Source organism: Neophocaena asiaeorientalis, unplaced genomic scaffold (genome assembly GCF_003031525.2).
Source record: "Neophocaena asiaeorientalis asiaeorientalis breed wild unplaced genomic scaffold, Neophocaena_asiaeorientalis_V1.1 scaffold40, whole genome shotgun sequence".
Classification (NCBI taxonomy): domain Eukaryota; kingdom Metazoa; phylum Chordata; class Mammalia; order Artiodactyla; family Phocoenidae; genus Neophocaena; species Neophocaena asiaeorientalis.
Genome location: NW_020185335.1, coordinates 3,356,008 through 3,377,814, shown reverse-complemented (window position 1 = coordinate 3,377,814; position 21,807 = coordinate 3,356,008). Strand labels below are relative to the sequence as shown.

Below are 21,807 nucleotides of genomic sequence, written 5' to 3'. Positions count from 1 at the left end.
AGGTATGGAAAGAGCTCCAAGATCTGTGACTAAATTAAGAAAGTAAAGTTACCACTTTGTATAGTATACTACCTTTTTTACAATCAAAGGGGAAAAATAAGAATAGTATTTATTAATATTTGCTTGTATTTGCATTAGAATACTCCAGAAGGGTACAGAAGAAATTAAGGCTAATGGAGGATAAAAATGGGTGGGAAACTTTCCACTCTATTCTTAATATTTTTGACTTTTTTTCTTTTTGGCTGCACCGTGCGGCTTGTGGGATCGTAGTTCCCCAACCAGGGATTGAACCCAGGCCCACGGCAGTGGAAGTGCCAAGTCCTAACCACTGACCACCAGGGAATTCCCTATATTTTTGATTTTTTAAAAAAATATTTGAGCTGTATGTATGTGTTACCCGTTTAACTTTTTTTTTTTAATTAAGATAAAGACCTTTTTTTTCCCATTGCTCACGTTGACTAAACTATCTTAGTATGAGAGTTCCACAGGTATAATTTCATTTTGTGCCAAGGTCAGCTTGTTTGTAACTGGGCTGAGCCAAGCCTTTCACGAACTCAGAAGATAAAAGATTTCCTTAATGTATTATTCAGGGCAAAACTAACTGCCATACCAAACCCAAAACTACCAGTGGCTTAGCGCAAGAGAATTTGTGAAAGACTGTCAGCCATCTGGTGATCGGGAGACCCTGGTTCCTCCCAGCTTGTAGTCTTAATTTCCTAGGGCTTTAGAGTCTTCCGCTTTCAGGCAGACAAGAGAATTAGAAACCCTGCCTGCTGCTTTTTTTTTTTTTTTTAAGTCCTTATTACCCTTCCTTCCATATAATTCACATACCATAAAATTCAACCACAAGTACTTTTTTTTTAATATTTTTGGCTGCGTTGGGTCTTCGATGGTGCACGTGAGCTTTCTCTAGTTGTGGCGAGCGGGGGCTACTCTTCACTGCGGTGCTCAGGCTTTTCATTTCTCATTGCGGTGGCTTCTCTTGTAGTGGAGCACGGGCTCTAGGCATGTGGGCTTCAGTAGTTGTGGCTCATGGGCTTAGCTGCTTCGCGGCATGTGGGATCTTCCTGGACCAGGGCTCGAACCCGTGTTCCCTGCATTGGCAGGCGGATTCTTAACTACTGCACCAGCAGGGAAGTCCCCCAACCACAAGTTCTTAAAAGCCCTGGCCTCGAGGTGATCAACTCTTTTGTTCACATTCCACAGGTGAGAACTCTTCACATGCAGCACCTAGATACACAGGGGACTGGGTAATGCACTTCTAGTGACAGCTCCCCACTATGAAAAGGGGAGCACAAAATGCTAGCAAGACAACTAACAAGTTGTATCACAGTTATCTGGGCAAGTCAGGTCAAGTTCATGTGCCAGCCTTTTATTTGTCATATCAAGCAGTTATGTTCCTTCCCATTTTCTCTAGGAAGATGACAGTTGTTTATAAGCAATCAGATTTTTCTTTGCTCTAAATGTGTGGAAATACTTCCATGTGATCAGTTTTCAGTGTTATGATCTCTTTGATTTAAAGTATGGAAGCAGTTTCAGCCTTGTGTAGTGATCTCAGTTCCAGTTTTATACTTGCTAAGGGTCAAGACCTTGTGTCCTATGCCTGGCATTAAGCCCCAAGCCCTAGGTTAATGGAACAGTCCCCTTTCTTCCTTCCTCTGCTTCTGGTGCCATGGCTTTTAATCCTCCCTCCCTCCTTTTCCTGGCACCTAGGGGATTCCTCTTTCTCCTGAATTCATCTATGCCTTTGAAAGAACTTCATGTTTATTGTTGAAGACTTTTCAATTTCTGAACATATATATTGCTAGAACCTGAAGTTCTTGAGTTCTGTGGCAGCTCATTCTTTGGATAAGTGACTTTGTTCGAAAGAGATGAGGAAGTAGATTAACATTTATTGGGCAACTGCTATGTGCTTGTATACATAGTCTTATTTAATCACCACTGTTACTCTAAGAGGTAGATTTAGTTTTAGCCCTCATTTTATTATGGAAAATTTCAAAGATACAGAACAGTTTTAAAAAATCATACATTGATCACCCATATACCCGACCACTAAAATTTTACCATTAACAATTTGCTCTACTTGCTTTATCACATAAATAACGTTTTAAACATTTACTGTAAGCTATATGAAAAAATTGTATTCCAAGTCAGTTTTAGTTCATAGCTTTTCTTGGGCTTAATAAAAACAAAACACTCTCCTACTGCCAGAACTTTAAAAAAAAAAGAAAGAAAAGAGAAATTGTATCTTAGTCAAAAACAACTGCATTTATTTTGTGTTAGTCTTTTTTTTTCCTCCTCAAGGTGGTTGGGAAAACCAGTGTCTTTTTCTGAAGCAGGTCTGCTCATTCTGCTATGATGAGCCAAAATCCTTAGACTTTGCTTTTTTCCTCAGTTTCTGAAGATGTTTATTTTCAACGTCATCTTTTTCTAGATCTGGCCTTTCCATTATTATAAGTTTATGTAACCTAAAAGGAATTCCAGATGATTCAAGATATACCAAGCTTGGGAAATTGAGCTGTCTCCTCAATGGCTGACCCTGCAACATGGCATGGCATTTCAAACTGATACATGTTGGAACTTTTGCTGAGTTTAACGATGCCATGCAATGGTGATTTATAGATTATATTGAGATAATAATAGGTTCATTTTTTAGATTAATTAGAACGTAGCAAGTAGAGTGTAGCAAAAGCGCAGAGTATTTATTCCTCTGAGCTAGTATCCTCCGTCATCCAAAATAGTTGTTTAATAATTTAGTTATAATAATAACCTGTGTAGGATGTTGTCAACCTTTTGATGTGTATGTTTAGTGTGCTTTTTTAAAAATTCCATTATTTTTCTCCACTGGATGATTTAGAGCTCAGTCTTTTGTGATAATAAATCACTTCCATTGACATGCTAAAGTCTGGACATAGGTTTATTCTTGCTGTGTGCAGTGACTATATTTCCTGGATTCAGAAGATGGCTGTCAGCTGGAGCTTTCTAAGAGTCAATTTAATATGATTGGCTATATGTTAAAATGTTGTTGGTATTTGTAATGACTGCTTTTTGCCAAGAGGTCATTTAAGTTTTTTTTTTTTTTTTTTTTTTTTTTTGGCTGTGTTGGGTCTGTTGCGCGCGGGCTTTCTCTAGTTGCGGTGAGCGGGAGACACTGTTTGTTGCAGTGCGCGGGCTTCTCATTGTGGTGGCTTCTCTTGTTGTGGAGCACGGGCTCTAGGGTGCACGGGCTTCTATAGTTGTGGCTTGCAGACCCTAGAGCGCAGGCTCAGTAGTTGTGGCACACGGGCCCAGTTGCTCTGCGGCATGTGGGATCCTCCCAGACCAGGACTCGAACCCATGTCCCCTGTGTTGGCAGGCAGATTCTTAACCACTTTGCCACCAAGGAAGCCCCATGCTTTTTCTTTTCTTTTCTTTTCTTTTAATATTTTAAGAATAGTTTAAAAATAATTAGCAATTTGTCACTCCATAAGGCTAGACATACTAAATAAATTTGTTTTAAACTGTTATGATCACCTTTAAAAAACAAAGTATTTTGAAATTGTTGTCACAAGGCATTAATTAGCATATGTAGGAATTATAAGATAAAGTGTGAAATTAAGGACAAGCAATACTTTTTTAAAAAAATTTTTTTGGAGTATACTTGATTTACAGAATGGGTTCATTTCAGGTGTACAGCAAAGTGAATCAGTTACATATATCCACTTTTTTTTTTTTTTTTTTTTTAAGATTCTTTTCCCATACAGGCCATTACAGAGTATTTATCTGTTTTCTGTATAGTAATGTGTATATGTGAATCCCAATCTCCCAGTTTGTCCCTCCCTCCTGAAAATGTTTATTATTAAAGACCTAATGAGAGATCATTATAATGGGATTAGCAAACAGATCTGCTTATTTCTGTGACATAAATTGTTAAATTAGGACTGATAACATTATATCAGGGCATCTTAGAATTTCAGGAATTTCATACAATTTTGGAACACTTCTGTTAATATATTCCTATATAAATATAAGGTTAAAAGATTGTTTTTCTTTTTTTTAATTTTTAAAAATTTATTAAAAAAGTAAAACATAATGGTACAAAAAGGTTGAAAGTAAAAGAATTGGAAAAGATATACTGTGCAAATATAAACCAAAAAGAAATTATATAATAACAGATATAGTAGACTTGAAAGCAAAAGCATTACTAGAAATAAACAAGGGCACTTCATATCAACAAGTCCAATTTACCAGGAAGTTTTAAATTTGTATGTACTTAACTTCAACTTATATAGAGCAACAGAGCTACAAGGAAAAAATAGCGAAATTCACTATCATAATAGGAGATTTAACATACTGCTGTCATTCACTGATAGAGGATACTGCTTTCAGAACCAGGAGACACCCACCCCAAAAAATTAGTAAGGATATAAAAAACTTAAATAACATGAGCAGCAAATTTGATTCAACAAGCAGATATATAGTCATTATACTCCAAAACTTTAAATTACAAATTATTTTCAAGCACACTTGGAACATTTTTAAAACTGACCATATTGTGCTATAAGGCAAATTTTAACAAATTTCAAAGTTTTAAAATTATACAAAGTGTGTTTCTTGACTTGTAGTTAAGCTACAAATCAGTAACAAAAAAGTAACTAGAAGTTATAAAATACACTACTTCTAAGTAACCCCCCAAAAAACAAATCACAATTGGAGTTAGGAAATAATTTGAACTGAATGATAATAAAAATATTACATACCAAAACTTGGATGTGACTAAAGCTGTGCTTACAGGAATATGTATAAGGACAAGCAATTCTCAAAATTATCCTTTCAGTTAGAAATGAAGTCTTTAGAGAGACTTCCCTGGTGGTCCAGTGGGTAAGACTCTGCGCTCCCAGTGCAGGGGGCTTGGGTTCGACCCCTGGTTGGGAAACTAGATCCCGCATGCTGCAACTAAGACCCAGTGCAACCAAAAATAAATAGATAAATATTAAAAAAAAAAAAGAAAAGAAAGAAAGAAATGAAGTCTTTAGAGTGTTTAATTTTCATCTATCACCATCATTGTTATATAGTCCTTGTAATGAATTTGATTCTGGATCAATTGCAGCAGACATTTCTTCCATTTCCTCCTGAGAAAAAGGCTGACCACCTTCAGTCATATAGTTAATCAGTTCTTCCTTAGAAAGAAACCCATGTTTAGCTGGATCTAATACCTCAAAAGCTTGAAGAAGTAGATCTTTCGGAATTGGTCTGTATCTTCTTTCCAGTAGTACTTCAGTCATCAGGAAGAAATTTTTCAAATTCACTGTATCCAGTGGATTCTTCTTCCTCTACGTCTGCAATCAGATCATGTAGCTCTCCTTCACTAGGGCAGCATCCTAGTGACCTGATAATTGTTCTGATCTCTCTGTGCCTTCCTTGTCTCTGTTGTCCACCATCTTGTTCTGTCTATGCTTTTTCTAATTCAGAGGTACTCTAACTTTAATAATACAGTTTTTCAGTTCAGGAAGTTCTTTGTATTGAAGCATGCATAAAACTCTGCAGACATGGGATTAAATCACTTAGAAGTGTTATATGTGTTTTGAAAATAAAGAATCTTTTGAAAGCTTGTTAATATTTTGTTCTGTGTGGCTCTTACTATAAATGATATGAATAATCTGTCTTATACTTACCTTTAGAAAACCCAGTTTAAATGATTGGACTTAAATAAGAAAAACTAAGCCACTTGATTGTATTACATACTATTAAATTTCATTAGTATCATAGCATGATAACACATTATAGTTGAATTTTTTTCTTATTTTTAGGTATATATTTTGTAAATTCTATTTTGTACAGAAACTATCCCTTGAAAAAGAAACTTGAAGTTTCTTAATGGGCTATATTTTTTTAACAGATTTTTTTCCTAATGTTGAACCAGAGTTCATCTGTTATTTTAGATAGCTAAATTAATTTGCCATAATTTTATTTAGAATTTTGAATCTGTGAGCATTGGAATTTAAGGACAAATTTATAAAATGCAGCTGTCTGAAACTCTACTTGATAACAGTGTTATAAATAATAATATTAATCATACTTGTAAGAAACACCCTAAGAGATAGTTTGTAAATGTTTTGTCAGCAAAACTTGGTTACTTAATGTTAGGCCTTTGTGATGCAATTAATAGTAACATTTTCAAGGTAATAATGCTGGTGGAGGTCTGCAAGGAACTTAAAATAAAGGAGAGTCAAAGAGAAGAATTAGTCATTGTTTTTCAATGCCACGGCCAATGGGAGAACTGCCCTGAGCAGCTGACATTAGTTGTTCTTGGCAAATTGAGCTCTTTAGTGAAATGTCTGCATTAGCTTAGATTTGTTTTTGAGGGAAATGGGAAGTCACTGAATATTATTGGGTAGGAGAATGGCATGGCAAATTAGTTAGGGAAATTATTATTATTATTTTTGGGGGGGAAATTATTTTTGTAGCAGTGTGGATTGAAGTAAGGAAGATCTGAAGGAACTCACTGAATAAGCTGCTTCTGTAATTAAACTGTGGACCACAGTGGACTAGTAGCAATGGAGATGGCAATGGGATTGAAGGGAGCCTCATTACTTAGGAAAACTTGAGTGCTTTTGTTCATTCATTTGCCAGATTTTGGATAACTGTTATTTACTACATGTCTGAAACTTAATGGTAGGTATTGGGAATATGGAGATTATCATACCACTCATCTCCTACTCCTAAAAGGCATGATGATCCTTGTTCTCATGGGGCTTTCCATCTAGTGGAGGAGATAGCCATTAAAGAATCGCAAAATAAATGGAAAATTATAGCTACAATAAATGCTTTGAAAGAGATCTATGTGGACATTTGGCTAATCAGAGAGTCAGGAAATATTTTCCTGAGAAGACGTTGGCTGAGCTGAAGGAACAGTAGAATTTAACCAAGTGAAGAGAGGTTAAAGTTTATCTGTTAGGCTCCCTCCAAAAATATATAGTGCTTAGCTTGTGTTGAATTTGAAGTGACAGACAGGCATATCAAGCAATTTCCAGTAAGAGGGTGTAAATTTGGAACTAGATCTTGAACTGAATCTAAATTTTAGTCATTCAGCTTAAAAGGCTGTAGTTGGAGGTATGAAAATGGTTGAGCCCTCTTAAAGAATGTATAAATAGAAGAGTATGATTCCAAGGACTGAGCCCTGGGGAATGCTCACAATTGAAGGTTGGAAAGAAGCTTGTTGAGGGAATTACAGGGAATAGAAGGAATGGTTGAGACTTAAAAGAAGATTTAGAAGAGTTTTTAATTGTGGAGGCCAAGGAGGAAAATTTTAGTTGTGGGAACCAAGGAAAGGGACATTTGAAAGGAGGTAGTAGTAATCACTAGGGTAAATAACACAGTTAAGATTAATGACTGAGAAAAGAGCATGGGTTTTTGTAAAACAGAGATAGAACAGGTTCTGTAGAACCCAGATTTGGACTATTTGAAACTATATTAGTCTATTTCAGAAGTGTGATAGTGACAAGAGGTGAGAATATGTGGAAGGGAGGCCATCTCAGTTAAAGATTTTTCAAGATTAAGGAAATTCATTTTAGTTTAAAGGCAGAGAGAAAGGAACAAGTAGAAGGTAAAAGATAGGAGATGCTGGTGAGTAAGAAGGTAAATATAAATGCTCATAAAGAAAGAAAGGAGGAGGAGATTCAAATCAGTTTGGTGTCAGAAAACATGATTTGTAATTTTTTTGGGAGAACTTAAAGACTATAGCCCTTTGGAATTTCACAGACCTTACCAGTTCTCAAGAGAGTTGCTATCTTAGGTTTAACTTACAACCCACAGAGTAAAGATTATTCTGCTTTTCTTCTTTTTTTTCCTTCCTCAGAACTGTTTCATTCTTAAGTTAAATTTCAGTGAAAGTAAATAGATGTTTATCCCTATTGTTCAAAGTAATTGTGTAGTCATTTACTAAATTGTCACCATGTTGTTTAGTATTGCAAGGTAGTTTGGGGGTGGAGCCAAACACTTGGAGCTTTGTGCCCCACAAATAATATTTAGTAAGCCTGGTTGCCTATAAGAAAGTAGACAAAACAATGGTTTAAATGCCATTCTGGAATAGATGCAGAACAGTTGGGAAAAGCAACATAGTAACTTCTGTAAAGAAGAATTACAGCTTTAGGAATGCAAAATGTGAGGACTGCAAGAGTGAACCTTCTCTCTCCAGCTAGAAGTTTTTCAATACGTCATAAAATGCCTAAACTTTATCATTGTGTCACCTGATTTTGTGTCTGACTAGTAGCACCTGGCCTCTTAGGCTCTGGGTGTATGTGCATGCTCACAGCAACACAACTGTTGTATTCCCACTTCCTAGCCGAGTGCATCTTATATGCTCAATAAATCCTGAATGAAAAAAGAAAGTAACTTTTTATTGGCTATGAGTAATTAGATACTTAAATTATTTTAAGTTTCTCTGCCACTAATGCAAACAAGGAGTGTCTGGGTTTTGTATAGTTTGTTTTCTTTTTTAAAAAAAATATTCATTTATTTTGGCTCTGCCGGGTCTTAGGTGTGGGATCTTTTAGTTGCGGCATGCAGACTCTTAGTTGTGGCATGCATGTGGGAGCTAGTTCCCCCACCAGAGAGCAAACCCGGGCCCCCTGCATTGGAAGCACAGAGTCTTACCCACTGGACCACCAGGGAAGTCCCATGTATAGTTTGTTTTCATACTTGGAATCTACCCAACTGCTTGTTTTATTATCGTACCAGCAACATACAAGTTCAAAAAACTCAAAACTGTGTCATCCATTTTTTTTATTGTGGTAAAATATACGTAACATAGAATTTACCATTATTAAACATTTTTTAGGTCTACAGTTCAAAATGAATTAAGTATATTCACATTGTTGTGAAACCATCACCACCATCCATCTCTAGAACTTTTCATCATCCCAACTGAAACCATAGCCATTAAACAATAACTACCCATCCTCCCTCTCCCTAGCCCCTGGTAATCACCATTCTGTTTTCTGTCTGTGAATCTGACTACTCTAGTACCTCATATAATAGTGGAATTGTACAATATTTGTCCTTTTGTGTCTGGCTTATTTCACTTAGTGTCTTCAAGTTTCATCCATGTTGTAGCATGTGTCAGAACCTCCTTCCTTTTTTTTTTTTTTAAAGTTTTATTTTTTTTTATATTTATTTTTGGCTGTGTTGCGTCTTTGTTTCTGTGCGAGGGCTTTCTCTAGTTGCAGCAAGCGGGGGCCACTCACTATCGCGGCCTCTCTTGTTGCGGAGCACAGGTACCAGATGCGCAGGCTCAGTAGTTGTGGCTCACAGGCCCAGCTGCTCCACAGCATGTGGGATCCTCCTGGACCAGGGCTTGAACCCGTGTCCCCTGCATTGGCAGGCAGATTCTCAACCACTGCGCCACCAGGGAAGCCCCTCCTTCCTTTTTAAAGCTGAATAATATTCTGTTGTATGTGTAGACTACATTTTATTTATCCATTCAGCCATCAAGCAACTTGGGTTGCTTGTACCTTTCAGCTGTTGTGAATAATGCTGCTATGAACATGGGTATACAAATATCTGAGACCCTGCTTTCAATTCTTTTGGATATACATACACTTAGAAGTATCAATAGAATTGCTGGATAATATCATAATTGTTTTTAATTTTTTGAATGTATGACCATACTGTTTTCTGCAGTGGTTGCACCATTTTACATTCCCACCAGCAGTGCACAAAGTTCCAGTTTCTTCACATCCTCTCCAACACTTGTTACTTTTAAGTTTTTAAAAATTTAATTAAATTAATTAATTTATTTATTTTTGGCCATGCCCCGCAGCTTGCGGGATCTTAGTTCCCCAACCACGGATTGAACCTGGGCCATGGCAGTGAAAGCACTGAGTCCTAACCACTGGACTGCCAGCGAATTCCCTATTTTTTAATTTTTTAAATAATATTCTAATGGATGTGAAGTGATATCTCATTGTGGTTTTGATTTACATTTCCCTGATTATTACTGATTTGAGCATCTTCATGTGCTTATTGGCCATTTGTATGCCTTCTTTGGAGGAAAGTCTATTCAAGTCCTTTGCCTAGTTTTTAGTCGGGTTACTTCTTGTTGTTGTTGAGTTGTAGGAGTTCTTTTTTTTTTTTTGGTACGCAGGCCTCTCACTGTTGTGGCCTCTCCAGCTGCGGAGCACAGGCTCCAGCCGTGCAGGCTCAGCAGCCATGGCTCATGGGCCCAGCTGCTCCGCGGCATGTGGGATCTTCCCGGATCAGGGCACGAACCCGTGTCCCCTGCATCAGCAGGCGGAGTCTCAACCACTGCGCCACCAGGGAACCCTGTAGGAGTTCTTTATGTATTCTCAATATTAAACTCTTATCAGGTAAATCATTTGCAGATATTTTCTCCTATCCCATGGGTTGCCTTTTCACTGTCGATTGTGTCCTTTGATGCACAGAAGTTTTTTATTTTGATGTAGTCCAGTTTATCTGTTTCTTTTGCCATCATATCCAAGAAATCATTGCCAAATTCTATGTCATGAAGTTTTCCCCTTACGCTTTAAGAATTTTATAGTTTTAGCTCTTACATTTAGGTCTCATCCATTTTGAGTTAATTCTGTACATGCTGTAGGGTAAGGATCCAACTTTAGTCTTTTGCGTGAGGATGTTAAATTTTTCCAACACCATTTGTTGAAAAGACTGTCCTTTCCCCATTGAATGGTCTTGGTACCCTTGTTGAAAGTCATTTGACTATATATGCTAAAGTTTATTTCCGTCCACACTGGAGCAGTTGTCAGTAACAGTTTAAGTGTTGCTGGCTCCAGTAGTGGGCTTCTTCTGGGCTTCAGCTTCCAGTAAACTGTGATTCCCTGTATTCACCTGTCTACGGTTTTGGGGCAACAGTTTGCCGAGTGACTTCAGGTCTGATGGATTTCAGAAGAGTTGTTGATTTTCAATTTGTTCAGCTTTTTTCTCATTGTGAGGATGGGAGTGATGATTTCCAAGCTCTTTACATGTCGGACCAGAGACTAGAAGTTTTCCTGGCTCATCTTGTACTTTTCCAGTCCCAGACCTGGAATCAACCACTTCTCTAAGGAACTCTGTTTCCTTTTAATGGAGAGTGGTCTTTAGAAGCCAAGGTCTGGGTGCTAGATGTGCTTATTGCTACTCATGTGTCATTGCTTCAGCAGACAGAGCTAGAAAATGTATAGTGTCCTTGCATCTGCATACATGCATTAATGTAGACATATGCACACACGTGCACATATGTGTATATACACAGACATCTATTCATATCTGTGTGTATATATATAGACAAACATGTTAAAAGCTGATTTTTATTCATATTGATGCCTCCAATACCACAAGGTTCATTCTAGCTTTCTCCCTTTCCATGTTTATAATTCCCTTCCATGACGGTGAAAAACTTGGTTCTTACTATCCACAAATTATTTATTTGATTGCTGAATCATATAATACACTTAAAATAGTTTCAGAATGCTAAACTATGTCACTGTGAGAAAGCAAACCTCCTAACTAGGGTTAAGTATTTGTTTATAGCTCTTTTTGTCATTGCACTGAGGATATAAAGTCAAAATACTGTCTTTATAAGCCACTGGTGAGTCTCCCTCTTCCTTCCCCTCTCTCCCCTATGGTTATGGTATTCATTAGAAATACAGTTAGGTTCGTTTGTTTTTCTTTGAATTGCATTTTTGCCTTCCCTCATTATTATTTTTAAAATTTTGGGGACTTCCCTGGTGGTCCGATGGGTAAGACTCCGTGCTCCCAATGCAGGGGGCCCGGGTTTGATCGCTGGTCGCTGGCCCGGGTTTGATCCCACGTGCATGCCGCAACTAAGAGTTGCATGTTGCAACTAAGAGATCCTGCATGCTGCAACTAATACCCGGCACAGCCATAAATAAATAAATAAATGAATGAATGAATAAATAAATATTTTTAAAAAGTAAATAAAATTTTGAGTCACTAAAAATAACATGGTTCCAGAATTGCCTCCCTGCTACACCTTTTACCCCATTCCCATCCTTCCACCCTTTTTTTCCCATTTGCAGGGTAGCCAGTCTCAGTTTTTAGTTTATACTTTTTCTTTAGGTACAATGAGCAGATACTATATGTATATTTTTTTCTTTCCCCTTCTTTCTTACCCAGAAGATAGCATACTTGATACTCCTTTGTACTTTGCTTTTTTTCATTTAACCTTATGTCTTGGAAATCACTTTATATCAATTCATAGAGATCTTCCTTAGTTTATTCAGCCACTGTCCTGTGCATGAGTGTTTATTTTCTGTATTTTGTGGTTATGAGCAATGCTGCAGTGAATAGCCTTGCTTTTATGTAGTTTCATATTGTAGATAATATTCCTGGAAGTGCAATTTTGTTGGCTTTTGTTATTGCACCAACAGCATATCAGTTCAAAAGCAAACAAAAAATTTTTGAAGTGTTTTACATTTTATTGTTCACAAGCATTAGTTGATATTTTCAAAAACCTCTTAATAAAGGACTCCCCAGGTACTGCTACTGGGTGATGTAACCAGACAGAAAAATCCCACCTAACTGAATTGCTCTCAAAGTGAACGTGGTAAAGTGGAACGGGAAGCATCTCCTTATCTCAGGTTGGTTAACTGCTCACTTCTAAGTCACAAAACATTGTATATATTTCATAATTATTTTTCTTAATTAGTAATTCTTAGTTGGAATTTTTGGGGAAAGATTATATCGTGTACATCTCTGCAAATAATGTGAAGTACAAGCCTGTCACTCGTTAGGAAAAAAAGCTAAACATATATTAACAATGGGCCCAGTCGCTCCGCGGCATGTGGGATCTTCCCAGACTGGGGCACACACCCGTGTCCCCTGCATCGGCAGGCGGACTCTCAACCACTGCGCCACCAGGGAAGCCCAACAATACTTATAATTTTAAAAAATGGGGCCTGATTAAAAAACAAAACTTCGTTGTATTTATTATTAGTGTGGTTTTGCTTCTTAAGTACTTCCTATGATGAACTGTTGCTTTTCTCTTACCCAACCCTTGGATATCCCATTTTCCTGATAGGCCCAGAAAAGCCTAATTGGTATTTGTTCTTAACCCCACTTAGAGCAACATTTTCAATTTAGTTTTTTGATTTAGCATCTTTAAAATGTGATAGCCCTTAGGATTTAGATACATGTTTTGGACAGTGGTGCAGCATGAGATTCAACTATTCTGGAAAAGTTTTGCTAATATCCTTAAATGACGATCTCTTGAGTTTTTAAAACAGTTTATGCATTTAATATCTCAAATCCTGGTACAGTATTGCTATTCAGCATTCCTGGGGCAGCCTTGAACCCTCTGATTCTGGATTCCAACTCATTTATGTGGATTATTAAGAACTGGCTCTTAATAAATGTAGAACTTTCAGTACACATCTACCTGTTTTCAGCTAGTTAAAGATTACTGAAATGCCATCTTAGGCCATGTTATCTTGGAAAAACATTGTTTCAAAGGTCTTTTCTTAAATCTTGTTTCAGCTGGTTGATTCAAGATAACCTATATACAAATGGTATTTTGGGGGAATTAAAACAAAACAAAACCAGCATCACTAGACCAGATAACTTTCTTTGTGTACTGAAGCACAGCAGAGTAGAATTAGGAGTACATCTTAAGAAAATTCTCCCATATTCGCATAGATTCCATATGTCCTGGCAGGCATATGGATTTTGTTTCTTCCCCTCCGTTTTTTATTCAGTAGTGCATATATAGTTTTAATACATAAAAATTAAAGTCAGAGCACAACCAGGTATATAATGGAAAAGTGTAATATTCTATTTTAGCTTTCCCTAATTTCAACTCTTAGTTCTTTATTTTTTTTATTTTTATTTTTTTTTTGCGGTACGCGGGCCTCTCACTGCTGTGGCCTCTCCCGTTGCAGAGCACAGGCTCCGGACGCGCAGGCTCAGCGGCCATGGCTCACGGGCCCAGCCACCCCGTGGCATGCGGGACTCTCCCGGACAGGGGCACGAACCCGCGTCGCCTGCATCGGCAGGCGGACTCTCAACCACTGCGCCACCGGGGAAGCCCTCTTTATTTATTTATTTATTTTTGCGATACGCGGGCCTCTTACTGTTGTGGCTTCTCCCGTTGCGGAGCACAGGCTCCGGATGCGCAGGCTCAGCGGCCATGGCTCACAGGCCTAGTTGCTCCGTGGCATGTGGGATCCTCCCAGCCCGGGGCACAAACCCGTGTCCCCTGCATCGGCAGGCGGACTCTCAACCACTGTGCCACCAGGGAAGCCCCAGTTCTTTATTTTTGTATTTATCTAATTTTTAAGTAGAATACTTACATTGTTCTCTTTTTTTATTAGACATTATCTATTGATTTCTTACAAACTATCTACATTTTGTCCTTATAAAACACACAAAACAGTATTTACTCTGAAATTGAACTTTGTAGAGCAAGAAATCCTACAAAGCTAAGGGATAAAATAGACTGTGCCGCACCACAGACAGGATTCATGCAAGTCACTGGCTTTAGAATGTGGCATTAATTGGCCAAGTTCTACAGAAAGCTTTGACCTACTCTAATGAGATCAATTTTGGTCCATTTCATTCTTGTCTCAGTCTCATTTATCAGTCATGAGTAATCAGCATACTCATATACTAAACAGTTTCTTAAAAAAGAGATCAAATTCATTGCTACTTAGGTCTGATTAGTTAAAAAAAATAAAAGCAAACAAATGAAAAAACCTACAAAAATCCACAAAGTTGTGTCTTACTCATTTTTTTAGTTTTAACAGAATGGGAAGCAAGTCTAAGTCATTGCTGTAAGAATGTTTCAATGGGAAGTCAGAATACTTCAATTATTGATCACCCCTTTGTGTTTTATGATTTTCATTTTTATATTTCTGTTATAGATTACAGTCTTCTAGCTATGTTTCTTTTGCATTTCTGGATCCACAGTCATGATCCATATTAACTCTGCAGAGTTCTTTTGTTAGAAAACATTTCTAGAGTCTACTTTTTGGTGATGATTTCCTTTGTGATTCAAATAATATCAAAATAGATTTACTTAGAACTTGTATGAATCTGGGGGGTTTTTTATTTTATTTTTTAATATTTATTTATTTTTTAAAATTTTTGGCTGCCTGGGGTCTTTGTTGCTGAACGCGGGCTATTCTTCGTTGCGGTTCCCGGGCTTCTCATTGCGGTGGCTTCTCTTGTTGCAGAGCACGGGCCCTAGGCGCGCGGGCTTCAGTAGTTGTGGCACTTGGGCTCAGTAGTTGTGGCGCACGGGCTTAGTTGCTCCGCGGCATGTGGGATCTTCCCGGACCAGGGCTCGAACCCGTGACCCCTGCACTGGCAGGCGGATTCTTAACCACTGCGCCACCAGTGAAGTCCCTGAATCTGGTTTTTAAATTTGGAAAAGTTTTACTCTCCATGGGAACAGCTAAGGGTATATGTCTGGTTAATTTGAGACCCTCCTGAATTGGCATTCAGTTTTTAAGTTTCTCTTAATAACTACTGAAAACGCCATTTATATAAAACTCAGCAGTAAATTTATTTTCTCTTCTATAAACAGGTACATACTAGGCAGCACAAATAAAAAAACTCTTGCCTTGGCTTGGCTTTTCGCTAGTCCTAGAGACTTACTTCTTCTTGATGGTTATCAGAGCCTGCATAGGCTTTGCTATTAGCAAAAGTGAATAGGATAATCCTTTAAAAGTTATTTTTTGTGTATTTATATTTGAAGCCCAGGTTTTTGGAGGGTGGGGTCCCATGTATAAAGTATGAAAGGAGTCATTAGAAATTTGCCCTCAATAACATCTTGACGTCTATTTTTCTAAATCAGAATTGGTACATGATTTCTTCCAAGAAATAAAAATGAAATATTTCTTCAGGTACTCATTCAGGATCATGAGTAAACAGAATGTTGTCAGTTATATTTTAAAGTGTAAAAAATAAACTTTATCTTCAGTAAGCTTCATTGTTTTTTGGCTTAGCAGTTCTTGTTAAAGCATTACTAAATAGCTATTAAATTGAAATCTAGAATAGATCAGTTCTCTAATTTCTTCACAACCTTGTTTTATCAAGCAATCCTCTATGCCCATTTGTATCTTAGACTAGAAATTGGCAAACTACAGTCCATGGGCCAAATCCAGACCACAACCTGCTTTTTGTATGTCTCTGGAGGTAAGAGTTGTTTTTACAGTTTTTAAAAGGTTAAAAGAAGATACCACAAGATTGTAGAGATTGTTTGTAGCCCACAAAGCCTAAAATAATTGCTCTATGTCCCTTTACAGAACAAATTTGTTTTAGACTATAATATATAATGTATGTGCAACTCTTTATTTTTATTTATTTATTTTTCCTCTCCCGTTGCGGAGCACAGGCTCCGGATGCACAGGCTCAGCAGCCATGGCTCATAGGCCTAGCCGCTCCACGGCATGTGTGATCTTCCTGGACTGGGGCACGAACTCATGTCCCCTGCATCGGCAGGTGGACTCTCAACCACTGCGCCACCAGGGAAGGCTGTGCAACTCTTTTTAAATGGTTTATAATCCATCTGAATTACCATCACCTTCAGTAAGAAAAATGTCTTGCTGTGTATCATTACATATCCTTCATTTTTATAGGAATTCACCAAATTTGTTAGTTTTTATAATTGATATGGACTTAAAAATTTTTTTTATTTTTTGATTGAAGTATAGTTGATTTACAATGCTGTGTTAATTACAACTGTACAGTAAAGTGATTCAGTTTTATATATATATATACACACACACACATTCTTTTTTTTTTTCTTTGACCACACCATGCAGCTTGTGGGATCTTAGTTCCCCGACCAGGGATTGAACCTGCGCCCTTGGCAGTGACAGCCCAGAGTCCTAACCACTGGACCGCCAGGGAATTCCCAACATTCTTTTTTAATATTCTGTTCCATTATAGTTTATCATAGGATATATAGTTCTCTGTGCTATACAGTAGGACCTTGTTTATCCATTCTATATACAATAGCTTACATCTGCTCACCCCAACCTCCCAATCCATCCCTCCCACAACACCCTCCCTCTTGGCAACCACCAATCTGTTCTCTATGTCCGTGATTCTACTTCTGTTTCATAGATAGGTTCATTTGTGTCATATTTTAGATTCCACATATAAGTGAAATCATATGATATTTGTCTTTCTCTTTCTGACTTCACTTAGTGTGATAGTCTCTAGTTGCATCTGGTGTGGACTTCTATTAATCAGAATCTGTATACATGACACTGTGGGCTTTAATTAAACTAGCTTGGGGTTTGAGACAGAAAGACAGCACCCTGCAGGTACTTGTGCTTACTTTTGTGCTTGCTCTTCAGTGCGTGCATTTTTGTGATGCTGCTTTAGGAATGGTAATGAATTTGAATATTGCCATTTCTTCATAGATGCAACATTTTCTCATTGATACATTTGCCTACTGCATAGAGTGTGTTATTTTTTTGAGGCTGTATTTTGTGGTACGCAGGCCTCTCACTGTTGTGGCCTCTCCCATTGCAGAGCACAGGCTCCGGACGCGCAGGCTCAGCGGCCATGGCTCACGGGCCCAGCTGCTCCGCGGCATGTGGGATCCTCCCGGACCGGGGCACGAACCCGCGTCCCCTTTATCGGCAGGCAGACTCTGAACCACTGCGCCACCAGGGAAGCCCCGAGGCTATATTTTGATGTTAAATTGGGTGGTGTGTTTGGTTTGGCTGAGAGTTTTTAAAATAAATTTATTTATTTTATTTATTTTTGGCTGTGTTGGGTCTTCTTTGTGGTGTGCAGGATTCTCTTTGTGGTGGCTTCTCTTGTTGTGGAGCATGGGCTCTAGGCACGTGGGCTTCGGTAGTTGTGGCATATGGGCTCAGTAGTTGTGGCTCATGGGCTCTAGAATGCAGGCTCAGTAGTTGTGGCACACAGGCTTAGTTGCTCCGCGGCATGTGGGATCTTCCCAGACCAGGGCTCGAACCCGTGTCCCCTGCATTGGCAGGAGGATTCTTAACCACTGTGCCACCAGGGAAGCCCCACCTTAACATTTTGGAAATCAGGATGTATCTTAAATTTTATGACATAATTACAATTGGCAGTTTCCCGCCCCCCCCCGTGGTGCATAAAATAATGGCTCATCTTAAAATCAATAAGGCATGGTTCATATATTCTACTCACTTATATTAACTGTTGCGTGCATTGTTTTCTTGTTCCTTATATAAATTTTTAATAGGTTTTTTAAAAATTATTTATTTATTTATTTAGGCCGTGCTGGGTCTTAGTTGCAGCACATGGGATCTTCCTTGCAGCACGTGGGATGGTTTTTTTTTGTTGCGGCATGCGGACTTCTTAGTTGCTGAGTGCATGTGGGATTTAGTTCCCCCACCAGGGATGGAACCTGAGCCCCGTGCATTGGGAGTGCAGAGACTTACCCACTGGACCACCAGGGAAGTCCCTATTCATTGCATGTCTTTGACTGTGTTGCTGCGTGTGGGCTTCTTAGTTGCAGCATACATGCAGGATCTAGTTCCCTAACCAGGGATGGAACTTGGGCCCCCCTGCATTGGGAGTGTGGTTAGAGTCTTACCCACTGGACCACCAGGGAAGTCCCTCTTTTTCCTTATATTGATTCCACCCCTTTTTACTTACTTGGATATTGCAGCCAAAATTCATTATTTTGGAAATCTTTAATCATTAAAGGATTTTGTTTGGGGATTTATTTTAATTCTGAGATTTGTAATTTGAATTAGATAATAAGCATCATCATCCATATCTGGTCAACAGAGCATTTAGGAAAATCAACAGTTAGCATAGTGTTTTGAGTAGCACAATATCCTGATCTGTTACTGTTAGTTAACAGATGGCCTGCAGCCTTGTCTTTTGTGTTAGTTACTATTTTGCTGAATATACTGTAGAAGAACATTAACCAGAAAACCAGTTTAGCTTTAGCCTTACCTGCAATTTTCTTGGGTGTTTGCAACTGAAACGCCCTGTGAATTTATAGTAGTATCCTGTTGATGGGAAATAATTAGAAATTATATAATAATTGTTTTTTAGGCCTTTAGTATCTCTGAAAGTAAGCCACTTTGTATTACGGAGACAATACATTTTTTAAAGCTTATTTTAATGCAGAATCACAAGTCAGTAACTTCAAAAAAGGCAAGGCAAATAAAAGCGGGAGGAAGGTGGGCACTGATGCCAACATTAAATATACAGGTGTATTTAAGTCAGTGATTCTAAACTCTAGTTGTACCTCGGGCGATTTTTAAAATATCAGTACCCAGAGGTCTCAGGTAAATTAAATTATAATGCCTGGAATTGGTTGCTGGCATTGAATTTAAAAAATATTAAGATACTATTATTATTGTGTTACAAAGGCAATATTTTTGTAGATTTACCCATTAGTTAGTACTTTCTTTGCTCCTCATACCTTTTTGCTTCTCTAAGCTTCCATCTAGGACCACTTTCCTTCTGCCTACAATACATTTTTTAGAATATCTTTTAGTGAGGGTCTCCTGCTGGCCAGCTGTCAGGTTTTGTTTGTCTGGAAATGTCTTTATTCTACCTTACTTTTAAAGGATATTTTTTGCTGGGTCTAGGTATCAGTTATCTATTTCTGACTAACAAACCATCCCAAACTTAATGACTCAAAAACAACAACTATTTCCTCATGAATCTGTGGGTCAGCAGTTTGATCAGGGCTCAAGGGGATGGCTTGTCTCTGATCTACCTGGTGTCTCATTCATCTACTTGTAGTCACTTGTCACGTCAGCTGGGAGCTGGACAGTCCAGATGACCTCATTTATATGTCTGGTGGTTTGGTGAGGTGAGAAAGGAACTGGGCAACATATCTCTCATATCTCTCAGCTGGCTAGGCTAAATGCCTTCATGTGGTAGCTGGGTTCATAAAGCAATATAGGGACTTCCCTGGTGGCGCAGTGGTTAAGAATCTGCCTGCCAACGCAGGGAACACGGGTTCAAGCCCTGGGCCAGGAAGATCCCACATGCTGTGGAGCAACTAAGCCTGTGCGCCACAACTACTGAGCCTGCACTCTAAGCCCACAAGCCATAACTACTGAGCCCAAATGCCGCAACTACTGAAGCCCGTGCGCCTAGAGCCCATGCTCTGCAACAGGAGAAGCCACCGCAATGAGAAGCCCACACACTGCAACAAAGAGCGTCCCCTGCTCGCCACAACTAGAGAAAGCCCACGTGCAGTAACTAAGACCCAGTGCAGCCAAAAATAAATAAATACATTTATTTTTAAAAAAGCAATGGCAAGATCCAATGCACAAGTACTTTTCAAGCTTCTTGAAAAGTGTCTCATTGACCAGAGCAAGTCAGATGGCCAAGCCCACATTCCAAAGGGTGGAGAAATTAGATTCCATCTCTTTATGGGTAGAGGGACAATGTCACATTCAAAGGGATGTGCATTAAGGAATGGGAGGGATTTGTGGCCTTAAAAAATCAATAACAGGGGCTTCCCTGGTGGCGCAGTGGTTGAGAGTCCGCCTGCCGATGCATGGGACACGTGAGAGGCCCGCGTACCGAAAAAAAAAAAATCAATAACAGTGTAGAATTTTAGGTTGGAGTATTTTTCAGCACATTTTCTTTCCACTGTCTTTTGGCTTTCACTGTCACTGTTAAGCAGTTAGTCAGTTCCTATGGCTTCTTTTCAGATTTTCTGTCTGTGTTCTCTTGACCACTATGATTTGTCTTGGTGTAACTTTCCTTTTATTTCTCGACTTGAGCTTTATTGAGTTTCTTTTGATTCGGTGTCTTTCATTCTTTATGCAAAATTCTCAGCCATTATCTGCCTCTGCCCCACTCTTTCTCTTCTTCTTGAACTTCAGTTAAGTTAGATTTCTTGCTATTTTTTCATATTTATTTATTTTTTACTATAAAGGTTTTATTATGCACAGAGAGGGGAGGGGGCTTAGTCCTTGGCAGCTGCTTTCCTCTTGGCAACCAGGACATCACTCAGGTTCTCTTGCCTCTTGGCATGGCTGTGTGTCCCCACTCTTTTCTTGATGAACTTGAGGGCCTGTGTGTCCTTGGAGAACCTGAGCATGTCCCAGATGCTCTGCCTTTATGAGGCAAAGCCTCATACTTGTCAGATCATGTCCCTTAGGGACTTGGTGTGCTTGGTGAGGCGTCCATGGCAGTGGCTGTGCCTCAGCTTGCTCATGTTCTTGGTCACTTTGTGGCCCTTGTTGAGGCCCATGGCCATGGGGTAGTACAGAGCTGTGGCTTTGTTCCTTAATGGCTTCAGAGGCAGAGTCTTCATATTTATTAACTTTTCGTCTTCATGCTACATTCTGGATAATTTCTGTTGACTTACCTTTCAGTGTACTAATTTTCTCTACAGTTATACTGGAGAGCTGCTTAACTCTTCTACTTTTGTAAAAAATTAAATTTACCATAGTTCATCATTTTTTCCTTTTAAAAAAATTAAGGTATAATTTACATGTCGTAAAATTTGCTTTCTTTTTTTTTTTGGTTTGCAATCTACAGGGTTTTTTTTCTATTTATATTGTACTTTTATTATTTATTTATTTATTTATTTGGTTGTATTTATTTGGTTGTGTTGCAGCAGGCGGGCTCCTTAGTTGCGGCTCGCAGGCTCCTTAGTTGCAGCAGGTGGGCTCCTTAGTTGTGGCATGTGAGCTCCTTAGTTGTGGCACGTGAGCTCCTTAGTTGTGGCAGGTGGGCTCCTTAGTTGCGGCAAGTGGGCCCCTTAGTTGCAGCTTGCAGCTCCTTAGTTGCGGCATATGAGCTTCTTAGTTGTGGCATGCGAACTCTTAGTTGCGGCATGCATGTGGGATCTAGTTCTCTGACCAGGAA

At 38.7% G+C, this 21,807-nt stretch overlaps 1 protein-coding gene and 1 pseudogene across 1 annotated transcript in view; one reads left to right on the top strand and one right to left on the bottom strand.

Moving 5' to 3' along the window:
* Window positions 1-21,807, top strand: part of GLG1 (golgi glycoprotein 1) — a 150,461-nt gene that overhangs the window by 13,167 nt on the left and 115,487 nt on the right. The gene's annotated exons all lie outside the window — the stretch shown is intronic.
* On the bottom strand, window positions 20,900-21,250 carry LOC112393450 (60S ribosomal protein L36 pseudogene; annotated as a pseudogene).